Here is a 10,036-nt window from a genome sequence, read left to right as displayed (position 1 = left end):
GTATTTCATTTTAATCCTTTCGAGACCGAGATTTAATTGTAAGACGATACCTAGGTGTCGGTACGATCTGAATGTTTAGTTAGAATGATTCTGTGTTTTACTCTCTCCAGGGTATCCTTTTCATACTTTGATTTTAAATCGATGACAATCTTAAATAGTATGCCTCATATTTTTAAAATATAAAATTATATACTATGTTATTCTATAATGTATTATGTACAGTCATATATATATATATAATTCTATATTGAAAAAAATATGAAATTAACATGATATATACATTACTACATAAGTTATATATAAAATATGTATATTATACCCTTGCCTACTGACTGATATGAACTTCTTTCGGTCTCGAATGCGTTAAAAGAGAGCGCAAAGAAGTCGAAATTACTTATTGTAATTAGTAAAACGACCTGAGAGGCAGACAGATACAAGAAAGAAGGAATATTATATTAGCGGCATTATCATGCTTTTGCTCTCTTTAAGTCTTTCATCGAGACAGACAATCTACAGGTATTAATCGACCAATTTCTCCAAGCTGATAACTTCGAATTGATGTTTATATATAAGAAGCGTTATGTGTTAATCTGTCTAAATGTTTAAAAGGTGTTATAAATTAAATGTTGTTAAACGATACGTAATTGCCTTTTGATCGTAAATTTTACTATCAAGGGGCCTTTTATGTATGCGTAATCATTGTGAATTATAACAATTTATGTGATCGATATTAAAGGTGTTTAAAAGCATGTATTTTTTCTATATTATTATTCTCCTATATTATTATCCTATATTATTATAGCATTCCTATATTATTATAATATCCAATTACATGTTGATACACAAGATATACAGATTATTATTTATAACGTTTTGGTTTTCTTAATTGAGTCATTCATTTAGTACAAATGATAAGAAATTAGTGATAATTCACAAAAAAAGGATATCGTAGTAGAAATATTATAAAAAAACATTTTCTGTTTTAGTGTAGAGTTACTCCTTCTTACAGACAGTGTCGTACAAATCTGTACGTCTCTGAGAAAATGTAAGTATCTGAGCCCCTACTTCCTCAACAACTTTTAGATCTGATAGAAAAAAGAAACATACGAAGTAATAAGTAATGCTTACTAATAAATTCAACAAATACAGAGGAAGATGGCTAAATCGATAAATTAACGAGACTAAAAATTAATTACATCATGGATCTCTCGCTCTTAATTTTAAGCTGTAAATTACCGATATCGGTGACTGCCATATTCTCTTGAGTTTCCAAATCGTAAAGGATCTTTCCCCAGGGATTGGTCAACTGTGTATGTCCCCATGCGACGTAACTTGCTTAAGGAACACGAGCCGGTGATATGCAGGCAACGTATAATTGATTATCATTCGCTCTGAAACGCCGAAGTAATGACCAGTGCAGTGGTCCAGTGGTCATATTGAATGCCGCTGGATATATCAGCATTTGGCAACCTAACCCAGAGAAGCAGGAAATATGAAGCCACCGAATACCAATTAACCTCGTAGTTGCACGGTTCACATTCCATCATTTCTGAATATGCGAGGACAGTCCTCTTATTGTGCTTTTAATTCTTTTATTTGTTTCATTTTCAGCAAATATACTGGTTTTTTAAATTAAGCTTCTTTTTGTACAGAGTTACAGATTATATTAATTTTATATAGAATATATTTAAGAAAGATATTTAATTTTTTGCTAGTTAAGTATTGATCGATTAAGTTACTGTACCTTTGTTCCGACAAATGCGTGCCATTTCCTCGAATCTAATATCATAGCAAATGCCAATACCTATTTTGCAGCCCTTCACATCGAACGTCGTTAGGGAGTTACCAGGACTGAGTGAATCACTCTCTCTTAAAGTAACCTTATTAGGAATGTCGGTGTCGAATAGATGTACCTAATAACATAAAAATGTAGTCCCTAATTCTATTGCTGCAACTTTTGTAATTTAATATCAAAGTTACCAACTCCTAAACTTTAATTATTTTTTATTTAATAACTAACAGCGTTTTCATCACTTTCTTTTATTAAAAAATCTTATCATTTAATAATGCTTAAAAAGGAGAAAAAATAAGTATAATAATATTTTAAGTATGTGAAAAATTTATACAACAACAAACACATTACAACAAAAATGGGCGTTTCCCGTATCATAACGTATTTTATAAACCGTAAATTATAGACTTGGTTATAGTATACGTATGTACATATGTATATTCCTAAATTATTCCTAGATAGAGTCACTTTCTTCACCCCAATATTTTCAAATTCAAAGCCATAAAGGAATATATTACTTACCTTTCGGTGTCTTGCTATCAAAGTTCCATCGGGACCCCAAATAGTACAGGTATTGTACAATTTATCGTCCTCTATTTCAGGCATCGTACCACCAACTACATAGATGTTGTTTTCTTTAGCTGCGTTCGATGAAGCAACGCTCGTTTTACCATCAGGAATACTCTCGGCGTATTTTGGAAAGTACTCTGCATTGCAATATTTCAATTAATGAAAAATAACTGTCTTTTGTTCCAACCATAAATTAAATTGAAATGTTTGCCAGTTTTTTATTTTTTCAATTATTAAAATAACTAAGTTTTATATTTCGACTTAATTAAATATGCAATTACTTAGCTAATAGTATATATAATAAATTGTTTCTACAGGTTCAAAATGAAAAATGAATATTTAGAAATATTTAATTACGACAATGCTATTTTTGTTAGCATCAGTGGCTTGTTACTCAACGACTTTGCTAGTACTTTTTGAAACATAAAGTTAGTTTTCAATTAACACTTATACTAGAGGCGGAATTATAAATGCAAAATGATTGATAATACTAATTTATAAGTACCTAATTATTAGTATCTTAAAAAATATATTTATACAAAAATCACGATAATCATGAAAATGGGGAAATCCTATATTCTCGACTCAATTCACAATCTTTATGGAAGTATAAACGGTAAGGTAATTTGTCTACTTTTACTTTTTCTATATAGTTGTTACACACATAGTAAATTATTGAAAAAAAAAAACAAATTATTACGTATTCCATATGGTGAATTAAAGCATTCAGGAAGAGCTATAATATCAGCATTGTGCTCTTTTGCGCTAGAAATGTAGGAAACTGCCCGCTCTACCTTTTTGCGTTTTACTTCATTTACTTCAAGTTGTACCAACGCCAAGTGAAATGCTAAAATGTTGGAAAAGTTAAATACATTCGGTTATATATTTCCCATACTTTTTATCTATAAATACTTTTTACATAGTGAATACTTACTCGACATCGTTCGCACTACTTGTTTAGCGATGTTTGTAAGTATCATAATGTTGGGGTTATGTATGGTACTACTCAATATCAACATTACGTAAGCAATACGCAGGGATTTTTAATAATTCTTGGTAAAGTTTAGGACATTAATTTTGATGTAATTGTAAACATTATTTGTTCACAATTTGTTCATTTACTTTGCAACACAAAGAACGCATCTGCAAGCGTGTTAATCGGATAACGACGAACTTCATTTCGCAAACACCGACACGTGAAACATTTTGAAGTTACGTCGACGCGAGAGTAATTGGCTCCCTTAAATTACTCAATTTCCATTTCTTTCGCCATGTATATTCGAGTATTGCATTTGAATTGCAGAGCAGTCGAAAGTAGAGGAGCACCTCGCCGATATATCGACAGGAACATGAATTTTTTTTCATAGGGCGAATATTTTTTCCATTGAATTATTAAACCGAGTCAAATTTTCAAACGCAACCACTTAATTTAATCGTTTTACATAAAACATTTCAATCTGTTTTATTCTAAATACTTTACCTATATTTCATCTGGCTGAATATTCCATATGTTTAAAGCTTGTTGATAATTACAAATACGTAATTATCATTCTGAAGCTAGAAATTTGAAATAAAATTGCTCTGCGCGAAAGGAAATAATTCAACGTTTTATATATAGCTGTTAAAATGATATAATAAGTTTCAGTAAAATAGCTTCACTAAAATTTGTGGTTTTTTCCTTTTCTATTTTTTTTCTTTTTTTTTTTTGGTTTTATGTGTTCAAGGGCGAACGTTCCCTCTCATTTCTTGTATTTTTATGAGGAATTTAGCCTTTTTACACCACGAGAGCCTCAACGTTTTCATTTTCACGCCTACGCTACGCTCGTTAAACACGTTCTACTGAGACCATGTGCTGACATTGCGAGTTTTATTATTTTCGCATAATAATTTATCATTTTAGATTTCAAATATTACATTCATACATTTTTCGTTGTAAATTTCTTTCTCTATTTAAACAATTTACCATTGTTCCTACAATAAATCAATTAATTTAATTAATTGATCAGTTTAAACTTAAAATATCATTTCATAAGTTTTCGTCACTTGAATCTAAAAACAACAGAAAACGGTATACCCGCATCATACATAGAAAGGAGATTAAAACGCTAGAGTGATCATATTCAACGATCACAAAACGATAATAGGACATTGTGTTTCTTCTGAAGGGCATGAAATTGTCAGGAGATTATGCCATAAATGAAATTGGAAGCTGGCTGGTCAAAGTGATTAAACTCGGTTAAACTCAATTGTGCTATATTGCACAAAGACTTGAGAACTGCTACCAAATATCTACTAGCTTAAAAGTGTGCTGATTACACCTTACAAATTGTAATTATATTTCAAATACAATCTCCCAAGTAATAAGTAAATTAAATTAATACTTTATCTAGAATCTGTGATACATTAATATAACAAAAATACATTTCTTAAATTATTCATTAATTTGCAATGTAATTAGAATATTATCTTTATTTTCTGGTGTCTTTATTATTCTTAAAAGATACGCTGCTTGTTTGCAAATTTAACACTACGTATGCTATTAATAAATCATTTTATATTTAATTTTGCACCCTTCAATCATTGTTAAAATTGATTGATAATACCGTTGGTTAATAGAAATTTGAAAATGCTCTCGTTTCCACTCGATTAAAAGGTAATTGCACAAACTGTCACAGTGTTGACTACAACTCACGTGTGTCGTTCTATTAAATTTATACACAATAGTATTTATTCTCGTTTTAATTTAAAATGAAATATGTTATTGTATGAATAGCAGAATGTTCAAATAATTGAAACAACTTTTTGTCCTCTAATTAATGATTCCCATTTAAAAAAATTTAAGAATTTTAATCAAGAAGATTTTGAAGTCTCGGTCTAAAATGACCAAGGATTGAAACAGAGAATATTTTGATGCCAACAAATACATATTCTTCAGATATGAAACAAATGTGATAATAAAAATCGATGTACATGAATGAATGTTGAAATATTGGAAAATTGTATAATTATATCCATTCTCTGTTGCATTTAGATGTTTCAATTAATGTTTCATCAGAATTTTTATTGAATATTTTAGAGGTACTGGCTGTAAGGTTTTTTTTTAAATTAAAATTAAAATTAAAATTAAAATTAAATGTAAGAACAGATTCAAAGTATAACATTTAAAAATTTGTGGTTATAAAATTTACTTGTATGTCATAATTATGTAAGTGAATTAATCTCATAATTAATTAAATGAATTTATTCTATGTGAGTAAATTATATTTATCTATAATAAGTCTTAATTTATTATTAATAATCAGCTAACACTGCATAATACTAAGTAAAGTAACTGAAAATTCTCGACGTGAGAATTAATTATAATTTCAACAAGAAAATAAAAAAGAAAAGAAAAGAAAAGAAAAGAAAAAAAATTCTATGTAAGTGATTGTTCTATGTAAGTAATTCTATGTAAGTAATTCTATGTAAGTGATTTGGGGCTCGGCCAGTACCTTGCCCTTCTTTGGGATATTCCGAATTATCTGTCCTCTCCGAGCTGCAAATCTGATATCTCAGATGTTAGGGAAACCCCCTGGCCGGTAAGGCACGACAGACAGATGAGACTAAACGGCTGGTGGAGAGGGCAATCATCAACAGAGGGTCACACCGTGCGGATACAATACTGGGGTCTCAATAAAATCTTACAACCGTGGTGTTCAGAACATCAAACTCTGTTTGCATACACCCGGTGCACATAAAGTGTCAAATTACACTAACACTGGATTTATCGAACCTCTTTCACCTTGACCAGTGGCTCTTTAGTTTATGATTTGCAACAGAATCCCTGCATCAACGCAGGTTCACGAAACATACAACTTCACGCACCAAATATCGATTACAGTCAATCGACACCAACAATCAATAATTTGTCTGCGAGATGCTCCTCTGGAAGTTTTAACTATATATATTCCGGTTTTAACTATATATATTTAACTATATATATTAACTATATATTTTCCCTAGGAACAGTAAGATTTTAACGATACAACTTTATCAAGAGATCTTAATGTCATAAACGGTATCGAAACTTCGTAATTCATATTGTTAAGGAAGAAAATATTGGTAACCTCCTCGAACGACGAGCGCTTGATATTCACAATTAGAACTCGATATCTTAGCTTCTTATAATATCCTAATAAAATGTTATTTATCGATTACAATTGTCCTGTCGTATTTTATTGTGTTTGCTTTATAAATGTGAACTTTATTCAAAAGGAGTTCATCGATATAACGGTATTGAAGAGAACTACTCGAGAAACTATATCTAGCCCTTGGATGGAGGGATTGCTTGCTTCTTACAATCGAATAATTGGAGTGTAACCAGAAACACGAACGGTAGTTTAGCAATGGAGAAGAACTTTAGAACGACAGCAATTTTCTTCTTGTTTCTTTGAGAAAGGCACCGTTCATTTTATGCTTGACGAGAATGGGGTTGTTGGACGAATTTGATTAAAAAGGAAAGATCTTTAACAAATATTCTTCCCATTGATACATTCCTATATTTTTGATTTAATTATTTGAAAATGCAATTTTGCATATACCTATGTGCAATTATATACTATAATCGCAGGCGTTTCTTTAAAATGATGTACCATTGAAACAAGGCATCGTCGAATTCTTCTAGATTCAATTTCTCAAAAGAATGGCTCTATTGATTAACCAAACATAGTTCCCATAAGCATATACGTACTTCTCAGAAAAGATAGTTATATCTAGATCAATATTACTCCCCACAGTGACCTATATGTCAAAGAAAAAAAAGACACATCAAGTACTAAATCATACTACTATTACGCCCACTATCTCTACAAATCCTCCACTCTTGGAAAAGTCTATCTTATTCAAACGTAACGTAACTCAAATTAAATCTTTTCCATCATCATAAATACGAAACATTTATAAAATTATCATCTTCGATTATTTACTCAACATCTAGCTAACAAAATCTTCTCCATCGCCGTACCCCTTAATCCTGACCGCGTATAATTAACGTATGAATAGTTAATTTATTGAAATTTAAACGACCATTTTACGCTACTTGTACTCGAATGATTTTAGGATCTTGCTGTATCTCCTGCACAGTGTTATACTGACAGGCGAGAAACATAGAAACGTAACTTCCGATCCACTGATTTACCCTAAACACACGATGATAGGTTATACGGTGGACGCAATACAGAAGCGTTTCCGATGCAATTCGAAGGTGCGTTGTTACAATGGAGTTCATCGATCCATAGTGACCATTTCCCCGCCAACTACAGCCTGTAATAACGGAATAGCCAATAAAGTATATCCTGTCGATTTAATCGTTACCCCCACGGTGCACCGCGCGCACGGAGATCGGATCGGTGATTTTCACGTGATGTTTCGCAAATCGGGAGGCGCTCGCGTGATTCGCGCGTTTTAAGCGTTCCCGCTCTTCCCGTCCGATAGAAAGAGAAAGGGAACAGGGGGTGGAAGGAAGAGTGAAGATACGTGATGCGGGTTCAACCTGCCGCGGGAACCTTTAAAGAAGGTCGGTGCAACGGGAGAGATGTAATTTTAATAAATTGGAGAGCAAGTCATTGTAAAAGATTGATATTCAGATGTTGGAGATGCAGCAGATTTACAACTCGCTGGAATTAAGTTAGTTAAGGCGTTGAAAACCTAACGTCTTCTCAAAGGCGTTTGCCGCGTTTCTTTTCAAATCAAAATACATACATACGATACGAACAATGTATGCGCCTAAAGTTTTAAAGTTAATTTCTATTCAAGGAATGGACTGTTTTATTATAGATTTAGGAAATTGAGAAGAAGCAATTGCTTGTTTCTAAGAAAGAATCGCGAGAAGTACAGTTAGAAACTGTATTGTGAATCACTTTTCCTGGTTTCCGTAACGAGGAAGTGAAAAAAAAACGCAGACAAGTCAGCGTTTACCGCAGCTAAATGGAAGATACGCAGGTACGAGTCGTTACAGTTTTGTCGTTGCAACGATTCCCGCCGCGTAATTTGATAATGAACAGTTGAAAAATAGCAGCGTTGTGTCCGTACTCTTTAATATCCCATTATATGGAAGTTAACGACCGGAAAATACACCGCTCGACTACTTGAAGGAAGTAGCTCATGAGCAAGTCTTTTGTATCCTCGCAATGGTATAATTCCTGTAACGTCTCGTTCTCGGAGGATTTATTTCGTTGATTTGCACTTGTTTATTGCTTTTGTGTTTTCATGAATGGAGCATGTCGCATGCGAATCGTAATATGGTTTTAATGGCGTTTCGACTTCAATGATATCAGCGGCTGATTGCGCTCCCCGTAAGAAGCTTCCAATCATTATGTATTTTAGGAACAACAGATAAGGATATTTAGAGAACGAATTAATTATTCAATTGTTCGCGCAAGAAATACCTGTCTCTTTTTCGAAAGTTATAAATGCTGTTTTCAAAGAGTTCCTTAGCTCACCATAAACCAGATAAGAATCTTTGTTTCCGTCTAGAAAAAGAAACCTTCAGATCAAACCGAAAGGGGTTCGGATTATATTTTCTAATCGTATTTGTATATTTCTTTTTACGGTCAGCTTGTCACCCACGTACAATCGAACAGAGAGTCCATTAATTATTTCCCTTCGACTTGTTTCAGGGGGAGCATCTCGGAAGCCATGCCGGCTGACGAGTTCGCTGGAAATCGAAACAGAAGCAAACCAAGACTGCAACCACCTTAACGAACCGCTATTATCACCGGCAAGGTCATCGGGCAGACCGGATCTAATCATGCTCACGCCGACCATGCTTCCTGTGCACTCGTTCCTCTTTCTTAACGACGTCAACCAGAAGATCGGGTGCTAAAAAATTCGAAATCGAGTTGATTGAAAATCTCAAGGAATATTAAAAAAAAATACGAATAAACAATTTGATATAGAAATCATCCATTTTGGGCAAAGAAAAGAAACAATCAGAAAAAGGCATAACCACAGAAGCTCTGAATTTCATTGCTTCCTAATGGTACTTCCTTGGATATTTTTACATTCTGGAGGCGTGAACGAACTCTGAAAAACAGAAACGACTTCTATTGGATGATCGAAAGAACTACCTGGACACTGAGTATAATTATTCACACGTGCGGATGCCATTTCCGGCATGTTTCTCCATGAAGAAGGTCAGCTTCAGTTTGTGCCACTTGTAGATAGAAGTTGAAGTGGCGGACGTCTTAACGAGGTTGCTAGAATGTCAAACAAACAGATGAGGGAAATATTATGAAGATATATTTATGAATATCTAATTGAGCATTTAATTAAGAACTTAATCGAAAGACCAAAATAAGTTGGTTCTTGAGACCAAGTACCTATCTAAGTATAATAATCTTTTGTACTTACGGTTTAGTAAGAGGACTCGAGTAAAACGATTACTCGTTAAAAGGAACAATAGAATAATCATGCCTCCGCAGACGGTGGTCTCTGCTTTCATGCCTCATCGCGGAGAATCTCAGCGAAAAGAGTATCCCGAAGCGTGAGCTGAAAGGTGGCTATGTAGGCTGCCTAGTGAATGCCGTCGCCATGGTGGAGCTGGCGTGTAGCAACTCCCTAAGTCCAGGAACCTAATCCCGCGTCAGAAAGACAAAATTCGCTACGGAGAAAAGTAAACAAAAATACATATATAGG

General features: G+C 33.3%; 1 long non-coding RNA gene across 1 annotated transcript; it reads right to left on the bottom strand.

Moving 5' to 3' along the window:
- Window positions 1–8,970: 8,970 nt before the first annotated feature.
- LOC117240456 lies at window positions 8,971–10,016 on the bottom strand. The gene is made up of 3 exons (XR_004494695.1): window positions 9,752–10,016; window positions 9,469–9,597; window positions 8,971–9,220 (listed from the first exon to the last, which is right to left on the bottom strand). It is a non-coding gene; the product is annotated as an uncharacterized LOC117240456 (long non-coding RNA).
- Window positions 10,017–10,036: the final 20 nt, after the last annotated feature.

Source organism: Bombus vosnesenskii, unplaced genomic scaffold (genome assembly GCF_011952255.1).
Source record: "Bombus vosnesenskii isolate JDL3184/JDL3185 unplaced genomic scaffold, Bvos_JDL3184-5_v1.1 scf7180000014636, whole genome shotgun sequence".
Classification (NCBI taxonomy): Eukaryota; Metazoa; Arthropoda; class Insecta; order Hymenoptera; family Apidae; genus Bombus; species Bombus vosnesenskii.
This window is presented reverse-complemented; position numbering and strand designations above follow the sequence as displayed.